This window comes from Periplaneta americana, chromosome 9, assembly GCF_040183065.1.
Source record: "Periplaneta americana isolate PAMFEO1 chromosome 9, P.americana_PAMFEO1_priV1, whole genome shotgun sequence".
Lineage (NCBI taxonomy): Eukaryota > Metazoa > Arthropoda > Insecta > Blattodea > Blattidae > Periplaneta > Periplaneta americana.
In genome coordinates, this window is record NC_091125.1 from 17,243,973 (window position 1) to 17,262,380 (window position 18,408).

The window sequence follows — 18,408 nt, forward strand, 5'->3', positions numbered from 1 at the left end:
CCCATAAAGTATGTCGTAGTTGTGTTGAAGAGTTGAGAAGTTGGAAAAATGGAAAAAGGAAGTCATTGCCCTATGATTTGGAGGGAACCTACAAACAAGAAAGATATTCTATATCCTAACATTCCCTCTGCCATTCGGCCCATACCTCATTGTCGTGATATTCCCGTTCCACTACCCCCTGAATCAGATACATTGCCATCTGGTTCCAGAAGCACTGAAACTGAATCTCCATGCATCATACTTACGAACCAGGCAATACTGGTGATGATAGATGTTTTAATCAAAGTGAGCTTAATGATTTAGTGAGGGATTTAAATTTGCCTAAAGAATCAGCAGAACTATTAGGTTCTGAGTTAAAAGAAAAGAAAGTATTGGCTGAAGGTACATATTTTTCATGGTACTGGCATCGTCAGAAGGAACTTGTCCCTTTTTTTTTGCTGAAGAAGAAAATTTAGTGTATTTCCAAGACACCCTTGCCATCTTAAAATTTTATAACATATACTATAATTCCAAAGAGTGGAGGTTCTTCATAGATTCTTCTCAGAAAAGTCTTAAACGTGTTTTGCTTCATAATGGAAACATTGCGGACTATTGCTGGATATTAAAAAGGGACTGCTCTGAACAACATGCAAGGAGGTCAAGGAGGACAAAATTTGAAGTGCAATATTGAGGTAAGGTTATGAAAGTGCTTATAATTAATAATTAATAATAATTAATGATAAATTAATGACAAATAGCAAATTGTGGCCTAGTTTTTCTCACAAAAGTCTTGTTGAAAATAATTTTTATGACGTTTCACAAAGCTATAATTTCATTTCTAGTTATTCATGAATTGTCTGAAAACCTGATGTGATGGGGAAAAATGGAAATTATTTTCGAATTCAGTTCTGAAATGCAGAGTGGTGTAATCATTCTTATAACTTTCCACGTGTCTTAATGAATTCCTCACGATTTGTCAATAATTATGCAGCTCATTTATCGTCTTGGATAATCGGAAGTAAGACATTATAAAATTGTAGCTGTACTTTTTTTTATTTATTACAATTACAGTATTCTGTTAAATACAAAGTTCCATTCTTTTACTTTAATTACACATTTCAATCCTCTTCAAAACTGTGAAAAGGAATACTTCAGAAACAGATTGAACATCCCTGTTCCCTCCATCACTGGCTGTCCAACCATTAGACGGCTTGTAGGCGACTGCAAGTCATCTCGTTTCCCTGCAAAAATGAAAGTATTCATAATTATACAACTAACATTAATATACTGTATGTGGTAAAAACAGCAGTACAATACAGTAATTTCTAGTACTGATGATAATCAAGGAAATAATTAATTGTAGTAACTATTAACAGATTATGATGGTTAATAATTGGTAGGCCCACTTTGTACTTCAGACAGAGATACAGCAGAACCTCTATTATCCGTGCCAATGAAGGGACTGACTCAATGGTTAATCCATACCATGATGAGAACCGATAAGCTAATACATTGAATTGGATCCGTCTATGCTTATCTACATAACAAATAATAAAGTTTTCGCACAGGCTTCTGCGGCTGGTGTACATGGTGTGTGGATAAGCTTCGGGGCTTCTACCGCCACCAACACCAAAATAACGCGGTGGAAGCCCCGAAGCTTATCCACACACCAAATAATAAGGTTATTTGTCACATTTTATTAGCTTGAACGTTTTCGGCTCCAAGGAGCCATCTTCAGAAAATTATGCCTGAGAAAACATATAAATAAGAACGATGAAAGAGTAATGGAACGGAGAAAAATTCTCTCCGGCGCCGGGATTTGAACCCGGGTTTTCAGCTCTACGTGCTGATGCTTTATCCACTAAGCCACACCGGATACAACTCCGACGCAGGTTAGAATCGTCTCAGATTAAGCTCCAACTCTTGGATTCCCTCTAGTGGCCGCCCTCTGCACTACGTCGTAGATGTCTATGAACACAGGACCGAAGTCCACACATGTGCTGAGGTGCACTCGATATGAGTGACTAGTTGGCCGGGATCCGACAGAATAAGCGCCGTCCGGTGTGGCTTAGTGGATAAAGCATCAGCACGTAGAGCTGAAAACCCGGGTTCAAGTCCCGGCGCCGGAGAGAATTTTTCTCCGTTCCATTACTCTTTCATCGTATGATGAAGCAGAATATCTGCATGGAAATATCATATGTACTTCGGTACATTAAAATAATATATATAAATAAGGGTTGGTACATACGTGTTATGTGATACAATGTGAGCAATAAGCAAATTATGAGCCTCTGCTATAAACAATTATGAACTCCAAAGTGATTAAAAAGTAGTTAAAATAAGATAAAAGCTTATATAAGCTGTGATCAATAAAATATTAAAATAGAAAATGTTGTTCTGATTATAATTTGCTGAACCATCTCAGACAAAGGCTCCAGCATGTTGTCTTGAATGGAGACAATTCAACTGTAATACGGAATAAAATGTGACCAAAATAATACATGCATAATAGGAAATTACAAACTAATAACAATGAACTGTACTTATGTAAGGCTTAACAATGTTGAATCCTATACAAGCTTAATATAATATCTGGTTACAAGCTTCGCGTACCGAATTATGGACGGAACAGTTGCTATTAATCTGAGTAATGTTTATGAAATGATTTAAGTGGGGTTTAATAAGTTATAAAATAATTATTAATATGTCTAAACAGCGTTATCTTGGGTTATAATGAATGAACAAACTTACAATCGTGTGTGTAGTAACGGTGGTTCCGAAGCCTATGATGGTAGAGAGCCAACTGTTGGGTGCGCTTCATTTACAGGTATTACTAAGCTTAGGTAGCAGCTGACGGTGGAAGGGGGGGAGGTTGGTTATAGGCTGACAAGCAGGCACGTGGGTTGTGTATTCAGATTGAAAAGTGGGATATGCAGATTGGGAACTTGTTCATTCAAAAGCGATATTTGCCCGGGCTATATGAAAGTGTTCAGCTGCGTTGATGTATGTGCTAGGGAGAATAATGTGCAAAGCCTCATTTATATTGGTTAATTCATGGCCTTGCTCGATCAGATGGTTGGCGAACTTAGACTTTCTCCTGTTATGCTTAAAGTCAGCAACATGTTCGCTGTACCTTGTTCTAAAGTTTCTACGAGTCTGGCCAATATATTTATGTGAGCAGTTCTTGTATTGCAACAGGTATATGCCTCCACTTCGATTTTATCACTGGTGTTGAGCTTATTTGGAATGATGTTATTTCATTTGTTATTTGAGCAGAAAGCTATGCCAATGCCGTGTTTTTTTTTTTTAAATTACTGAGTTGGTTAGAAACTTTACCGAAATATGTCATACTAACCCATTCTTTTTTTTTTTGGTAGTAGGGGGGAAAGGGAGAGAGGGGGGATGGAGGGGAGGGGAGAGGGAGGGAAGGAAGAGCGTGGGAGAGGGGAACAGGGAGGGTGGGGAGGGGAAGATATAGGGGGAGATGGGAAGAGGGGAAGCTATAGGGGGAGGGGATAGGGTGCGAGGGAGAGAGAGTGTGTGTTGGATAATCCGCTGATCAGTTAATAGGGTGACGAATAATCGAGGTTATACCAGCGAATACGGATTATAAAGAATGGACACTTAGCGTCGGTACCTTTGATGTAGCCGGACCGATTTCAATGACCTTCAAGCCAGCTAGAGCGTGAGATTCTGCTTTCTCCCTAGAGTTGGCGCTGACATCACACCAGCTAGCAGTCGACACAGCGGAAATATAACACATATAATTAATACATCTAGGTACATTATGTACTCAAAATAAATTGGATCCATAAAATAATAAATCCGTCATTGACTGTAATGTCTAGACTCTAGAGTTCCTTTATAAAGAGAGTTGAGACGTTGACCCCAACAACAATTAAAATATGTAATGATTTGATAGCGCTGAAAATGGAAAAACAAAACTCTTACGAGAAGTAAAACCATATACCTATATTGTATTATACACAAATATTAAACGAATTCGATACTTAATTTTATAATGTATTATATTATTTTATAATATAATTTATTGTATCTGAAATATAAAATATTATTATTACAACTAATTTGTCACTGAGAAATAAGGAAAAGCTGTTAACTTGAATTTATTTGAAGCAAAGCGTTACTGGATTATGCAATAAGGTAGGCGATGTTTGGATCCTGTGGCTTAATTCTATTCTCAATTATTATCTCAGCGTATGCTCGATTACACTACCTCTAGCACTTGAAAGTGGAACTAGCCGCTGGCGCACAGAGAAACAAAACACAGGAAAATTCGCTCAGTGTCCATTCTTTATAATCCCTATTCGCTGGTTATACTGTAAACATGAGCTAATTACTGTACTTTTGAGCATTGTAACACGTTTCTTTTTGATGTGGTTCTTGAAAATTTATTTCTTGCTCTTGATTAGGTCCGAAGTAAATTTTATGAATAAGAAAACTATGACTTTGTAAAAAAAAAAATAATAATAATATACATATACCCAAATCCCTTTAACCTTTTCGGGGAATCAGGAGGGGTGAGCGGTGTCAGGGAAAGATTTAAGGGAAGGAAAGGTAAAGGGGAAATATTAAAGTGAAGTTTCACATTCTATTCACCATAGAATACGATTTAAAGCAGCAAATATTGCAGGAAAGCGTAAGAACAATGAAATAATGACCCACAGAAATAACTCAGACGTTACATTATTTCACTCCAAAAGTGTAGGAATGTATAGATGAATTCAATGTGTGAACTGTAATGGGTATTAAAATACTGGCTTGCCTCGTGTCACAGTCCTTCTCAGAAAGTTCACCGACGCCTCAAAAGACATTTGCTGCAGAGGAGACACATTATGTTCCATTTCTTTTCTGCTGAATGGATCATATTTCCCACTGACAGTCATGTAGTCTGCCACCAGAAGCAAGTGTCGTGGATCAACAGTGATGCCATACACTTGGAACACATCTTGGATTTCCTTAAAATAAATATACAATTTAACAATTGAGTATAACAACATTATTTATTTTTTGGAAAAAAAAAAAATACAGAAAAATAAACTGAGCTGTTTCAATTTGCGTACCTTAACTATTACTCTTCTAGCTGCTTCTATTCCGAAAGTCTCTGCCATTTTGTGGACATCATTTGTATAGAGTCGGTTGAGATCAAGAAGTTTATGAAATTTATACATTTCCTGAAAATTAAAAACATCATACAAAATCAGTAATCAGTTAGAAAAAAATAAGACTTTTTTGCTTGTAATAAATATAACCTCAGTACATTACAATACTCGTATTACGGTACCAATCTGAAATATCTGATAAAACGTTAGCAGATGGTTAAGACCGTCAGATCTTCGTACTGGAAACCTGAGCACAAATCCCAGCAGAACTTAAGGTAGGTAAAAGCAGTGTCGGGGCAGGTTTTCTCGAAATATTTCTCATCTCCCTGCCAGCATTTCATAATCTCTCGATAAAATTATCATTAATATCAGTGTGAAAAGTAAAATGAAATTAGTATACTATATTACTTTCACGAAACATCAATCCTATAGTAAATCTAAATGTTCCATACAAATTCACAGAGTTGCTAATTTGTGTCATTCAGGTACGATGTAGTGAACTGTAATCTCATATGTCATTTTTTTGTTAAATATTTACCTATATGACCAGCCTTCCTCTTGCAGGAATACATGTTGAAATGGATGACCAAATATTAAACAATTCGATGGCTTTCTTCATATTATCTTGTTTTCCGATGCTTCATCATCTGCTATGGTTATCTAGCATCTGAGTGAGGTGAAGATGATAATGCCAGCGAAATGAATCCAAGGTTACCCAGCATTTGCTCTTAATGGGTTGAAGGAAAACTCTGGAAAAAACCTCAATCAGGTAACTTGTTCCAACTGGGATTTGAACCAGGGCCCACTCGTTTTTTCCAGGGTTTTCCCTCAACCCATTAAGATCAAATGTTGGGTAACCTTGGATTCATTTCGCTGGCATTATCATCTTCACTTCACTCAGATGCTAGATAACCATAGCAGGTGATGAAGTATCGTAAAAAAGATAATATGAAGAAAGCCATCGAATTTTTTAATATCTGCCCATCCATTACTCCAGAGAGGTGGACATATTGTCTTTCTTATATGCACTTTCAAACAATATGATTCAAAATATTTTACAATAAAATTTCCTCGTAGTGTATAAATAACCATCTCTTATTTACTGACTCTGGTAGAGCTTACAGCAGCATTAAACAAATTTTATTTGGACAGCTCTGTATGAATATGGTGCCTCTCACAATTATTAGAGACACTCAAATTTCGCGACTCTCGAAAATTTAAAAACATTGCAAAATGATGGGAAACGTATTTTTAAGTAATTTGTAATATATTTACATGTATTTCGACACATCCGCGATTTTTTTTTAAATTTGTCTCTATCAGCAAATTTCTACTTTTACTCGAGAAATTGAATAGCACTAGCAAAAAATCGTAAATTAAAGTCGTTATTCCCCTGCATTTTTTCTTCCTCCCCCCCACATTCAGCAATTTATTAACAAATCAATCAATCAATCAATCAATCTTCTTAATGTATCCAGCTGTTTGCTGACAACATAAAGTCCAATATAGTCCACTGTAGTCTATTCAGTTGTTGTTTTTCACGAGAAATAAGGGGTATTTTGATTGGTGTTCATTATAGATGCCTGTTGCTAGTAGCCAGAGTTGGAGTGTAGTCAATATATACTGTCAATATATACTGCAGGGGTTTATGGATGGAAGTATAGAAGAATGTGTTCCAGATCTTCATTTTTATTATTACACCACAGACAAGTAGGATTATCAGAAATGTAAAATCGGTGTAGGTACCTGTTCTGGCTCTTGTTAAAAATGTTTGAATATGTCTGGGCAAGTTTTTGTACATTTCCAGGTCATTTGTTCCATTTGATCCATAGATTTGTAAAATGATACTTTAATGAAGCAAAAGCACTGGATAGAGATATCACTTGAAGAGGTCTTGGTTGCAAATATGTTGCCTGTTTTGCAATATTATCGACTTTCTCGTTTCCAGGTATACCACAATGACTAGGTATCCATTGAAATGTTATTTCCTTTTGGAGTTCTTTTAGTTTACTTAGTTGTTTTTGAATTGGAATAATTCTATGTGCATGTAGGTTTGGTACATATTTAATTATATTAAATATAGCCCCGTTGGAGTCGGTAAGTATGCAAATAGATTTTTCAGAAATTTGAGTAACACACTGAAGAGCAGCATCAATAGCTAGCAATTCAGTGTCAAGACTGGAGGAGGATGAACATGGTATGAAATAACTTTCTTGATATTTTGGAATATAATACCCTGCTCCTGATGTCCCATTATTATTCAGAGATCCATCTGTATAAATTTGAAGGTGATACTTATTTATGTGCTGCAGAGTAGTTCCATGGCATCTAACTTAAGAATGTATGGAGGATCATTTTCGGAATGATTTCCTGGAATTTGTATGCTTTGTTCTGGAATCTGGAAGTACCAAAACAAATATGTTGCCGCTATTAACAAAGTATCACGCCAATATAGATAAAATGCCACACTGACTCAAGCAAATTAGTGCTGACCGTTCCGTTGGTGATGTAACGACGATATCCGTGAATACCTGAAAGTGAACGCTATTTTCATGATGGTGTAACGAAAATATATGAGAATACCCGAATGTATAAAACTACATCTCGGCTCGCATGCCCATTATCTCCTTATCTCCACGCACTCCAGTTCCATTCCAGCAGTATAAGGAGAAGATTGATGTAGTACATTCATTATGCCACCGAAACTCAGTTTAGATGAACGGATCAAACAATTCTCCCAAGATGGAATGAAGAGGTCTGGAAATAATATTACAATGCTGTGCAATAAGCGAGTGCATGGAAAGCTACTATTTCTTTTTCCCCTTGCATACTATTAGAACTGTGAACAATACCTGTTGGCATACTGAGCTCTTTTAATTCAGGTATAGATGATCACAGAACCCAAGAATTTTCCTTTTCACCCAAGAAATTTAGGTGATTTTATTCAAGAAATTTGAGGCTCCCTAACAATTATGTATGATTAAAGTTTGCATAGAAGATTCAAGATGTAAAATTAAAATCTATCATTAGACGAGTATTACCCTCCAATAGTCGTCCTCAGTGGTCTAGTGAGTAACATGCTTGCCACTGGAACCGAGGTTTGTAGGTTCAAATCCAGCTGAGAATAATGGATATTTAAGGATGATAAAAATCTCTACTATGGCTTCCTTCAGAAGGAAAGCAAAGCTGTGGGTCCCACATGAGCCTCAGTCCGTTGCATCTCCAAATAGCTTATGCCACAGTCCACATGTCTACGTCCTCTTGGTTTGTCTTGTAGTCTGTCATCTTTTATACAGACATGTGGTTCATCCATTACCTTTTTGGAGTATTGTTGTTGTTTGGTCAACTGTCTGAACCTCACAAGTGATACCAAGAAGGCACCACTTATGAGGCAACTAGGCCAGAAGATAATGGAGTAGGGTAGCCAGTTCCTTTCACCCTCCATTGCATATATCACCCACAAGCTACATATTACACTAGTCAGACTTCAGATGTATACAAATAATTGTTCTTCCTCTGACACACATCGTCAAGTGAAATGTACCATTTGATAATAGACGTACATATCAACCAGAACCTCAATCAGAGGATTTGAAGTATCTGAGTATTAATAATCTCCCCATAACTAACCTGTTGCAGGGATAGTCTGCCTCCTCTCTGCTTGCAGCCAGCTGCCGAATTATTAACCCTAATCAGAGGATTGCCTCTTTCACCTCAGTTTAATCATAGAGCCATTGAGGGCTTCGCCCTCATTATCCCAGTCATGGGATCACGTAACAGGGCCCTTAGATTCAAAGTAAGGTTACCAGACATCCCTGTTTCCCAGAGACAGTCCCTGAATTTTGCTTTCTGTCCCTGGATTTAATAATTTTCCCCCAGATATACCCTGATTTTCATTGTTAATTATTATTGATGTGGTTTAATGATTCTTGCACATTGCTGTGATAAATTTTGCTAATGCACCTTTGCTGCTTTTTCATGATACCGTAATTAAAACTGAAGGTGAAAAAGTAACTGCAGTTGAGTCAAGAAGGTACATTTATTCAACTATAGTAAAATCCTTCATAACCGGCAATATCGAAACAACATCACTTTTGGATAGAGAAAAAAAAAAAAAACTAGATTTTAGTTTCGTTTAAATGGTGAAGGAAATAGTTCCTTCAACATCAGTCTTCTCTAGTGTCAATATGGCACCAGTTGTGTCCTCGTTAAAATCGAGGGCTGCAGTTGATGAGTGATGGTAAAGTAGTGATTGGCAAGTGTGTAACAAACATATCGCATGTTCTATGAAATCCCAGCTTGAACTACATGTACAAAGTGGTCAGCATAGAAAAAACCAACAAGAAGAAACAAATACTTTGAACACAGATGAAGAATCCTTCACCTTCAAGTAATCCTTTTAATAGAGACTTATGCAGTGCGATCATTGCAGCCAATATTCCATGGTATAAACTTGAAGTGTCTGAATTCACATCTTTCCTGCAAGCAACATGTTCCTCATCAATCAACACTATGCAACAATTGTCTGCAAGTCTGCTATGAGCAGTGTACAACATAAGAGAGTACATAGGAAATGCTTTCATATGGGTTGCTGTTGATTAAATTAAATTATGGTTTATTTAATGATGCTTGCAACTGCAGAGATTATATCAGCATCGCCGGTGAGCTGGAATTTTGTCTCGCAGGAGTTCTTTTACATGCCAGTAAATCTACTGACATGACCCTGTCGCATTTAACCCATATATGCCTGAAATATTTTTTTTGCAATTTTTGTGTATTTTTCAAATCTCATTTAATGCAGTATATAACTGAAGTATTTGTATGGTGTCTAAACATTCTAGTTGTAACTGGTTGAGCTAGAAACAGGTGTCCTTTTAAAAGGACAGTAGGCATATGAGCATACATTTTGAGGAGTAATTGTATACTATGCTTACATGAAAGGAAACAATGTAATTGTTGTAATTTACAATTATTATTATTATTAACAAATTATTAAGTTGTTACTTTATTACAGTTTATTTATTATTACTACTAATATTATTCTGAAGAATGATGCATTGTAGCTGAATTCGTTTTAACTCTAGAATGCTTTCGTTATTGAATAGTACCGTATTGCTATTGATACGTAAAAATAAGTAATAGGCGAAAAGAGTCTTGGAAGTTTCGAGGAGGAAGTTATATTGGGAGAGAAGTGACGATACATATAATGAAGCAGTTGCTGTGGCAATGTCGAAAGACAGGTTTCAGTTCATTTCTAAAATCTACATTTTTATGATAATGGCAATTTAGATAGAAAATAAGACGTCTTCTAAAAATACTAAATGAAAAACAATAGAAACTTATGTCCGTTCAATACCTCCCTCCAGAACATCACCAGTCCTCTACTTGAAAACAGATCTTGCTGTGCAAATCTGGATTTCAGGTATATCTCCCTGTAAAGCAGACTTGAATAATTTCAAAGGAAAAATTGTTCCGGAGCCGGGTATCAATCCCAGGACCTTTGGCTTAGCGCACCAATGCTCTGCCAACTAGCTACACAGCAACTACACCCGACACTGTCTCAACTTTTCCCTTCATATCCACACACCTCAGCGGACTGACAAGACGCCAGAAACCCAATTTTGAGTGCACACGAACTCTGTGTGGCATTTGTAGGCTGCATTATAGTGATATATCTGTATTTGAGATGAAATTTTGCCCGTAGCATAATTTTCAAACGTAGATAGCATTTTATGCAGGGAAAATCCACTAATATTGAAAAAGCGAAACAATTTCAAAATATATGAGGATTATGCCTACTGTCCTTTTAAAAGGACACATAATTTTTCGTCATTGTCATGTCGCAATGAATAGATATTTGGAACGCATTATGGTTTCACTTTATATTTATGTTTATTAGGAGTCATTTGGGGTGAAGAAGGGATAGTGACGCGAAACATACAGCCTCTCCTATCCAAATGCCATCCTCACCTTCCCGTGGTCCACCCTGTTTCTACCAACGAGGAAATGGCGACCGAGTCACAGCGGTATAACTGTTTCATCAAATGCAGAGGAAATGCTGCATTACAAGCCTGTCCAGAGGCTAAAAGTGGCAGCCCCACTACTGGACTACCTAACGATAAGGCTAGTAACCTATCTTAGGGAAAACTACATTACTTTCAAGCCTCAAACAAGCAGTATAAGGATAGATAATTTGATGACAACCCAGAGCAAGTCAACGGTTAAACGAAATTGGAAAAAACAAAATATGTTCACATACGCTACTTGGAATGTTAGAGGGATCAATCATAAAGAAGAAGAACTAGATGAAATATTGAATAAAAAGCAGATTAAAATAGCAGCAATAACAGAAACAAAAAAGAAACTAAAAGGTACAACTGAAACAAAAAACTACATAATCATATATAATGGTGTTAATAAGAAGACAAGAGCACAGGCCGGAGTAATGATTTGGATTCATAAATCAATAAAAAACAAAATAAACAATTATACATACTGGAATGAAAGAATATTAGAAGTACAACTCCAGATAGGAAGAGGCAAACTAACTTTCTTTAGTCTTTATGCTCCAGAGGAAGGAAGAGTTGAAGAAACTGAATTGTTTTATGCCCAGTTGCAAGAAATTTTGAATAAAGTAAATAAAAATAATTACATATTATTAGCCGGAGATTTAAACGGTAGAATAGGCAACATCGAAATAAAAAATACCATAGGAAAATTTGGAGAACCTACCATAAACAATAATGGAGAAAAAGTAAGAGATTTTGTATTATACAATGAAATGAAAATCATGAATTCATTTTACAACCATAAAGATATTCATATGTATACATGGTCAGCACGTGGCTCAAAATCTATCATAGATTATTTTATAGCAAATAGAAAATTATCCGAATTATTTTTAGATGTCAAGGTCTTCAGAGGAAGTGACATTGGATCAGATCATTACCTTGTATTAGCAAAAGTGAGATATACACCAAGATGGCTACATTTAACAAAGATAAATGCCCCCAAAAAAGAATTAATGCGTTACAAAATTAGATTAATCCATGACGACAGTGTACGCTGGCTTTATCAAAAAAGACTTGAACAAAAAATGTTAGAAATACCTGAAGATGAAGACATTCACAAAGAATGGGAAAATATTAAAACTCAAATATCACAGGCAGCCACGGAGAGCATCGGAAAATATAAGGCTTTCACACAAAAGAAAAAATTAAGATCTTGGGATGATGAAATTAAGGAGATCATAAAAAATAAAAATATAGCTTATAGAAAATACCTTCAAACAAAATCCGTTAATGATGAAATAGATTATAAACATAAAAGGGCGATAGCTAACAGAGAAATTAGAAAACGACACAGGCAATCATGGAAAGAGTTTATATCTTTTTTAGAAACTGACATTTATAAAATGAAACCCAATACATATAAAATTTTAAAATACATGAACAGAGACATAAAGGAATCCGCCAAGATAAACCCTTGCCCCAAAATAGAAACATTCCTAGACTTTTACAAAAACTTATGGAACAATCCTACTTTTGATTCAAAATTCTGGGACACAAAAAACCCAGATGAACAATGCATTACAAAAGAAGAACTACAAGAAGCATTAAAGAAGACGAAAAATAGTAAATCACCTGGAGAAGATAACCTAAATTCAGAATTGTATAAATATGCAGGAGATCTATTTCAAGAAAGATTACTAAGATTTCTAAACAGAATATATCTGACTGCCACTTTACCGGAAGAATGGAAAAATAGTGTAATTATTCCCATATATAAAACAGGAGATAAACAGAATGTTGAAAACTATAGAGGGATTAGTATCCTCAACACATGTTATAAGATATTTAGTAAATGAAAAATTAAAAAAATTTTTTTAAATGAAAATGATTTTAAATGAAAAATTAAAAAAACATGCTGAAACTTTCCTTCTGGAGTGTCAAAATGGCTTTAGAAAAGGAAGATCATGTGTAGATCCATTATTTAGTATCAAACTATTGTTGGAAAAAAGAAGAGAATTTAATTTAGAAACCCATATAGCTTTTATTGATTTTGTGAAAGCTTTTGATAAAGTCCGAAGAGACCTTTCATTTGACATATTACAAGAAAAAAATATTCCAAATTTGCTATTCCAAAATATAATAGAAATCTACACGGACAGCAAAATAAGTGTCAAAATAAATAACTGTATATCCGAAAGAAAATTAGTTAATAATGGAGTTCGACAAGGTTGTCCACTATCACCAACTTTATTTAATATTTATATAAATGAAATTATTTTAAAATGGAACCAAATCTACACATCAGGAATCAAAATAACCAGTGCTCTAACATTAAATACCTTACTCTATGCCGATGATCAAGTCATAATTTCCAATTCAGAGGATAATTTACAAAGAGGATTGTATACATTAAATGAAATATTAAAAGATTTTGGGATGGAAATTTCAGCACAAAAATCAAAAGTAATGGCATTTTTAGGACAAGACCCAGTGAGAAGTAAGATAATACACAATAACCAATGCCTCGAACAAGTGCAAAATTTCAATTATCTGGGTTGTGAAATATCTTATCAAAATGAAAAAGATGTGAACAAGAAAATTACCAAATTTACACAAATTCTAGGAATAATAAACAATACATTAAAAGCTAAATTAGTACAAAAATCTACAAGAATAAAAATATATAATACACTAGCATTACCCACCCTTCTATACGGAAGCGAGATTTGGACATTAAAGAAAAAAGACATGAACAGAATCAAAGCAACGGAAATGAAATTTTTCAGGAGAACAGCAGGATATACTCTTTTAGACCGAAAAAGGAATGAAGAAATTTTAGAACAATTAGAAGTAGAGTCAGTAGAAGAAAAAATCACCAGATACAAATTCAATTGGCTAGATCATGTAAGAAGAATGGAAAATTCAAGAATCCCAAAAATTATGATGCAATATAAACCTAGAGGACATCGTCGACCAGGAAGACCGTTAAGAAGACTGCTAGATGGGGCCGAAACAGGTCTACAGAGTCCTAATTCGTGAAGGATGATGATGATGATGATTAGGAGTCATTTGATCTACAACAATTTGTAAAATAATTCCGAACTGTAAAAATATTTAACATTCTTATCTGACTTGCGTCTCAGATGCCATAGCTGAAATAAACGAACAATTCTCACGTCCACATCTCAAACTCAACGGTGACCAGAACTCTCATTACCAGTCTTACCACACCTAGCAAGCCTCTGATTAAGACCAGTAATAGTGACAACTGTGAAAAAGCAAATGCGTTAACTGTAGAGAGGGTAATTTGAAACATTGACCACTGTCCTTTTAATAGGACAGTAGGCATATCTGGGTTAAACACTCTTAAGTGCCATCGACCTGGGCTGGAATCGAACCTGCAACCTCGAGCAGAGAAGGCTACTGGCGCCGACTGGTTGCTGTTGATGAAACAACAAATTCTAAGGGTCGATTTATTGTGAATCTTGTGGTGGGGAAGCTAGAACCTGACAGTGCCTCAAAGCTGTTAGAGAGCTGGACTATACAAATCACTCAACTATTGCGAGATTTGCGAATGATGGATTAAAAGTTCTGTGGCCAACTGGAAGGCAAGAGGAGAAGGTATTATAGTCGCGACGCTGTTATTCCCAGCGTGACTCCTCCTCTTTCCTTATGTCTTTGGAAGTGAAGGCTAGGTAGGTAGTATCGTTCGCCATTTTTGTTCTTTCGTTGCCGAGCTACCAGACGAGGAATCTATTTGCCACACCGTTAAACATTATCATGTCGTAGCTCCTATGATAATAAATCGAACACAATGTAATTCAGCAAATAACTGAGTGGCAAATAATGTCCTCGTGTGCTTTCTGTGAACGCCAACAAAAGAGCCAAAATGGGGGGCGATTATATTAAGTATTTATCGAGCCTTAGGAAATGCATAACGTCATCATCAGCGAATAATAAGACGTGCACATTTAAATGTAGCCAGAAGTAAGAGCGACGGGACTATAGTGATGTATTCCGATATGCTTAAAAGCTGTAAGTGCTCTTAAAGTGTTTACCCCAATGTGCTTGACCCACAGACTGGAACGTGTTGCTGAAGATATTAGAGCTAAATTTACACAAGTGAACAGTGACAAAAACATATTTTCTAAAAGCCCCACAACAAGTGCTACCTTACAAACAGCAGTTGCCAGAGATACTACTGCCCCTGGAACCAGTGTTAAGACTGTTGTAGATTCTTTTGATCCTGAAAGTGCCGCATCTATTTGTGAATCCCAGACTGCCTTCAGTGACTCCAAAGTGGTCTCCTCAATTGCCTACATCAGGGCAACTTCAGCTGGCTTCCAGAAAGAATCAAATGTCTAGAAACATCAGGACTTACTCTGCAAGATTCTATTGGTGTCATAGAGAATGCTAAGTGCTGTGCATGAAGAAACTGTTGCAAGTGTATTGAGTAAATTGCAAAGTTTTGAAAAGAAACCCCGCCGAATTCCAACTGGAGATGATGTTGATCCACCAAGGACATTTCTCCAGGTAAAATTCCTCTCCTAAAATTTGCCCTAGCTACATCATGTGACGTAGAAAGATCTTTCTCTGCATATAACAACATTCTGAGTGACTAATGTCTTTCAATGACCCCAGAGAACATAGAAAAATACATTATTGTTCACTGTGCTACAAAATTTAATGTATAAACGTGTTTTGAGTGCTGTAACTAACAAAATAATAAGCTTGTATTAAATATGTGATATTACATATTTTTCTCATTTTACATATTTTACAACATATTTCACTGTTTTTCACTACATATTTACATACATATTTTGCTAAGTGATACTACATAAAAATCCCAGCTCTATTTATAACCATCATCATCTACACAGAACAGACAATATGTCTGTCCAGATTTAGAACAGTTGGGATGACAATACTCTCTTTTTTTTTGTGCGCCCTGATCTCTTCTCTAGGGATGTAGTACAAGACTGCTCTTGGGATTCTTGTCTGTTCATCTTAGGATGTGATCACTCCATTCTTTCATGCAGCTCTGTACTCGATTTTGAAGGACAGTTATTGAAAGTCCCCATTTATTTATTTTTTTAATGTTCAGTCCAGCAATGCACATACATCTTTCAACTTCTTTCTGCTGATTGTAGTTGTTTTCAACCTTTAATTCTCAACACCCAGCTATCACAGATGCAATGTAGAACTAGTATAGCTGTGATTTTATAACATTTTAATAGAGTCTGTTTTTGTATTTTCTTAGATAATGCTTTTATTGTTCCACAGATCAACTGGAATTCTGAGAGTTTATTTTCAAAATTATATATACTCACATATACTGGTTGTTACAATGTCAATCATATCTTCTGATTACCCATCTGCTGTTCCACTGATCCTCCTCCAGATATAGTTCTAGCATAGCACACCTAATACCAGTGGTTTGCAAACTTTTTAAAGGTGCGACCTACTTTTGGGTGAGACATTCGTTTGCGACCCCCATCCCCCCTTTATCATACCAGTAATTAACCCATTTGAAAAATACAAACGCCAGTAAGATCGTGAACAACGATAATTACTCAAAACCAGAGATACACCCAACTTTTAATGTGTCAATACCTGCAAGACGAGAAATTGCAATATACAAACCTATTTTTTGCACGATCGTGTTTTTTGCTGTATTTACAGCTATTGTTGTTAGGCCTTGAAAGTTAGAATTCTCACACAAAAACTTGTTGCTAGGGAAACCATTCTTCATAACAAAACTACACTGAAATAGACCCATTACAGTGCACTTATCGTTACTTAGCTGCAATTACAGTGCAGTTTTGAGAAGACTTTGGAATAATAATGCTCTAAATTTTCAATGCAAAATATAAATGTATTGTATTTGCAATTTTAAAAATCTGAACATGCAAAAAATGTTGAACAACATAGTCTGTGAAGTGCATTACAAAATCTCGGAAACTCGCTCTGCTCGTTTTTCAGACTTCACCTCGATTTTGTAAAAAGCACTTCCCAAACCTGTATCGTAATGTAATATTTCAATTCTTTTGGCTGATACACTGATACACTTAGAACACTTGAAATAGTAGTTTGGAAAGCCAAGATGTTAGCATAACAGCCAAAGATAAAATCGACGGATTTATAAGGAAACTTGTTTTCTGGTAGACATTACTGGATAAAAAGAACATTTATTCATTCCAGCGCATTAAAGAAAAGAACTCGAGGAAAACTTAGCTATATATCGTATGACACGACAAATTCTTAGTTAGTTTTCGTGGACATACAATTGACTTTGCACAATTTTAAACAACAGTTCTTTTAATATCTTCCGGAAGAAACTCAAAACAATCATGACAGTGACAGATAGATACTGAATCCGATTCTAACAGTTGCATTCAGTTGGCTGGGGGAAAAAAAAAAAAAAAAAAAAAAAAAAAAAAAAAAAAAAAAAAAAAAAACTATTAAAATATGTGCTTACTGATGGAAGGTTAAAAGTATAATTTTTTGATAAATTTGCAAACTCGTATTTATGCACAATAAGTTTCCAGTCTATGATTTCTATCAAAACAAAAGTGAGAAAACTCCTTGAAATTGGAAATGATACAATTGGGTGAATATTGAATACAGAGCGAAGATTTGAGAAGCTACTTTCTCAAAAACAGACACATTTACAGCACTAATTATTTTTTACTTTAGCTATACTTAACTACTGAAACTTTTTTAACTTTTAGGCTCTGAGGATGGTGTGAAGAAGCACCGAAAGAGCTGTAAGCCGCACAATCTTACACAATTAACACGAGTAAGATCGCCATTTAATCAATTATTTATATTCAAGTGTTAAAAGTAGTGTACGAAAGATTCAACATGGATTTTTTAACTTTATTTTCATGTTAATTTTGTTTCTGAATACAACATAAATGTGTTAATAAGGCATTTCTGCTTTATTTTCTAAAACATCTCGCGACCCCCTCAACTCTTTACACGACCCTACAGGGGGTCGTTGGGAAACGTTGCTTTATACCATCCCTCCAAGTTGTTTTTGATCTTTCTCGCTTGTGCTTTCCATTCCAGTATGCTTCTCTGTAGTTGTTGCTCTTTGATCCCTTTTAGGTGGGCATACCATTGTAATTGTTTCATTTTAATGTAGTCCAAAATTGTATCATCTATATTAATATTTTGTTCAGAGTAATCCTTAAAAGGACAATTCGTTGGCTTTCTCACTTTCTTTGCCTCATTATAGACCATTTTGCCGCAAAGCGTTGTCCAGGGTGCATTTTGTGCCATCAACAGGA

General features: G+C 35.6%; 1 pseudogene; it reads right to left on the reverse strand.

Annotated features, from left to right (window-relative positions):
• Positions 1-1,013: 1,013 nt before the first annotated feature.
• The window catches only part of LOC138705798 (DNA-directed RNA polymerase I subunit RPA1-like), a 164,016-nt pseudogene continuing 146,621 nt past the window's right edge, over positions 1,014-18,408 (reverse strand).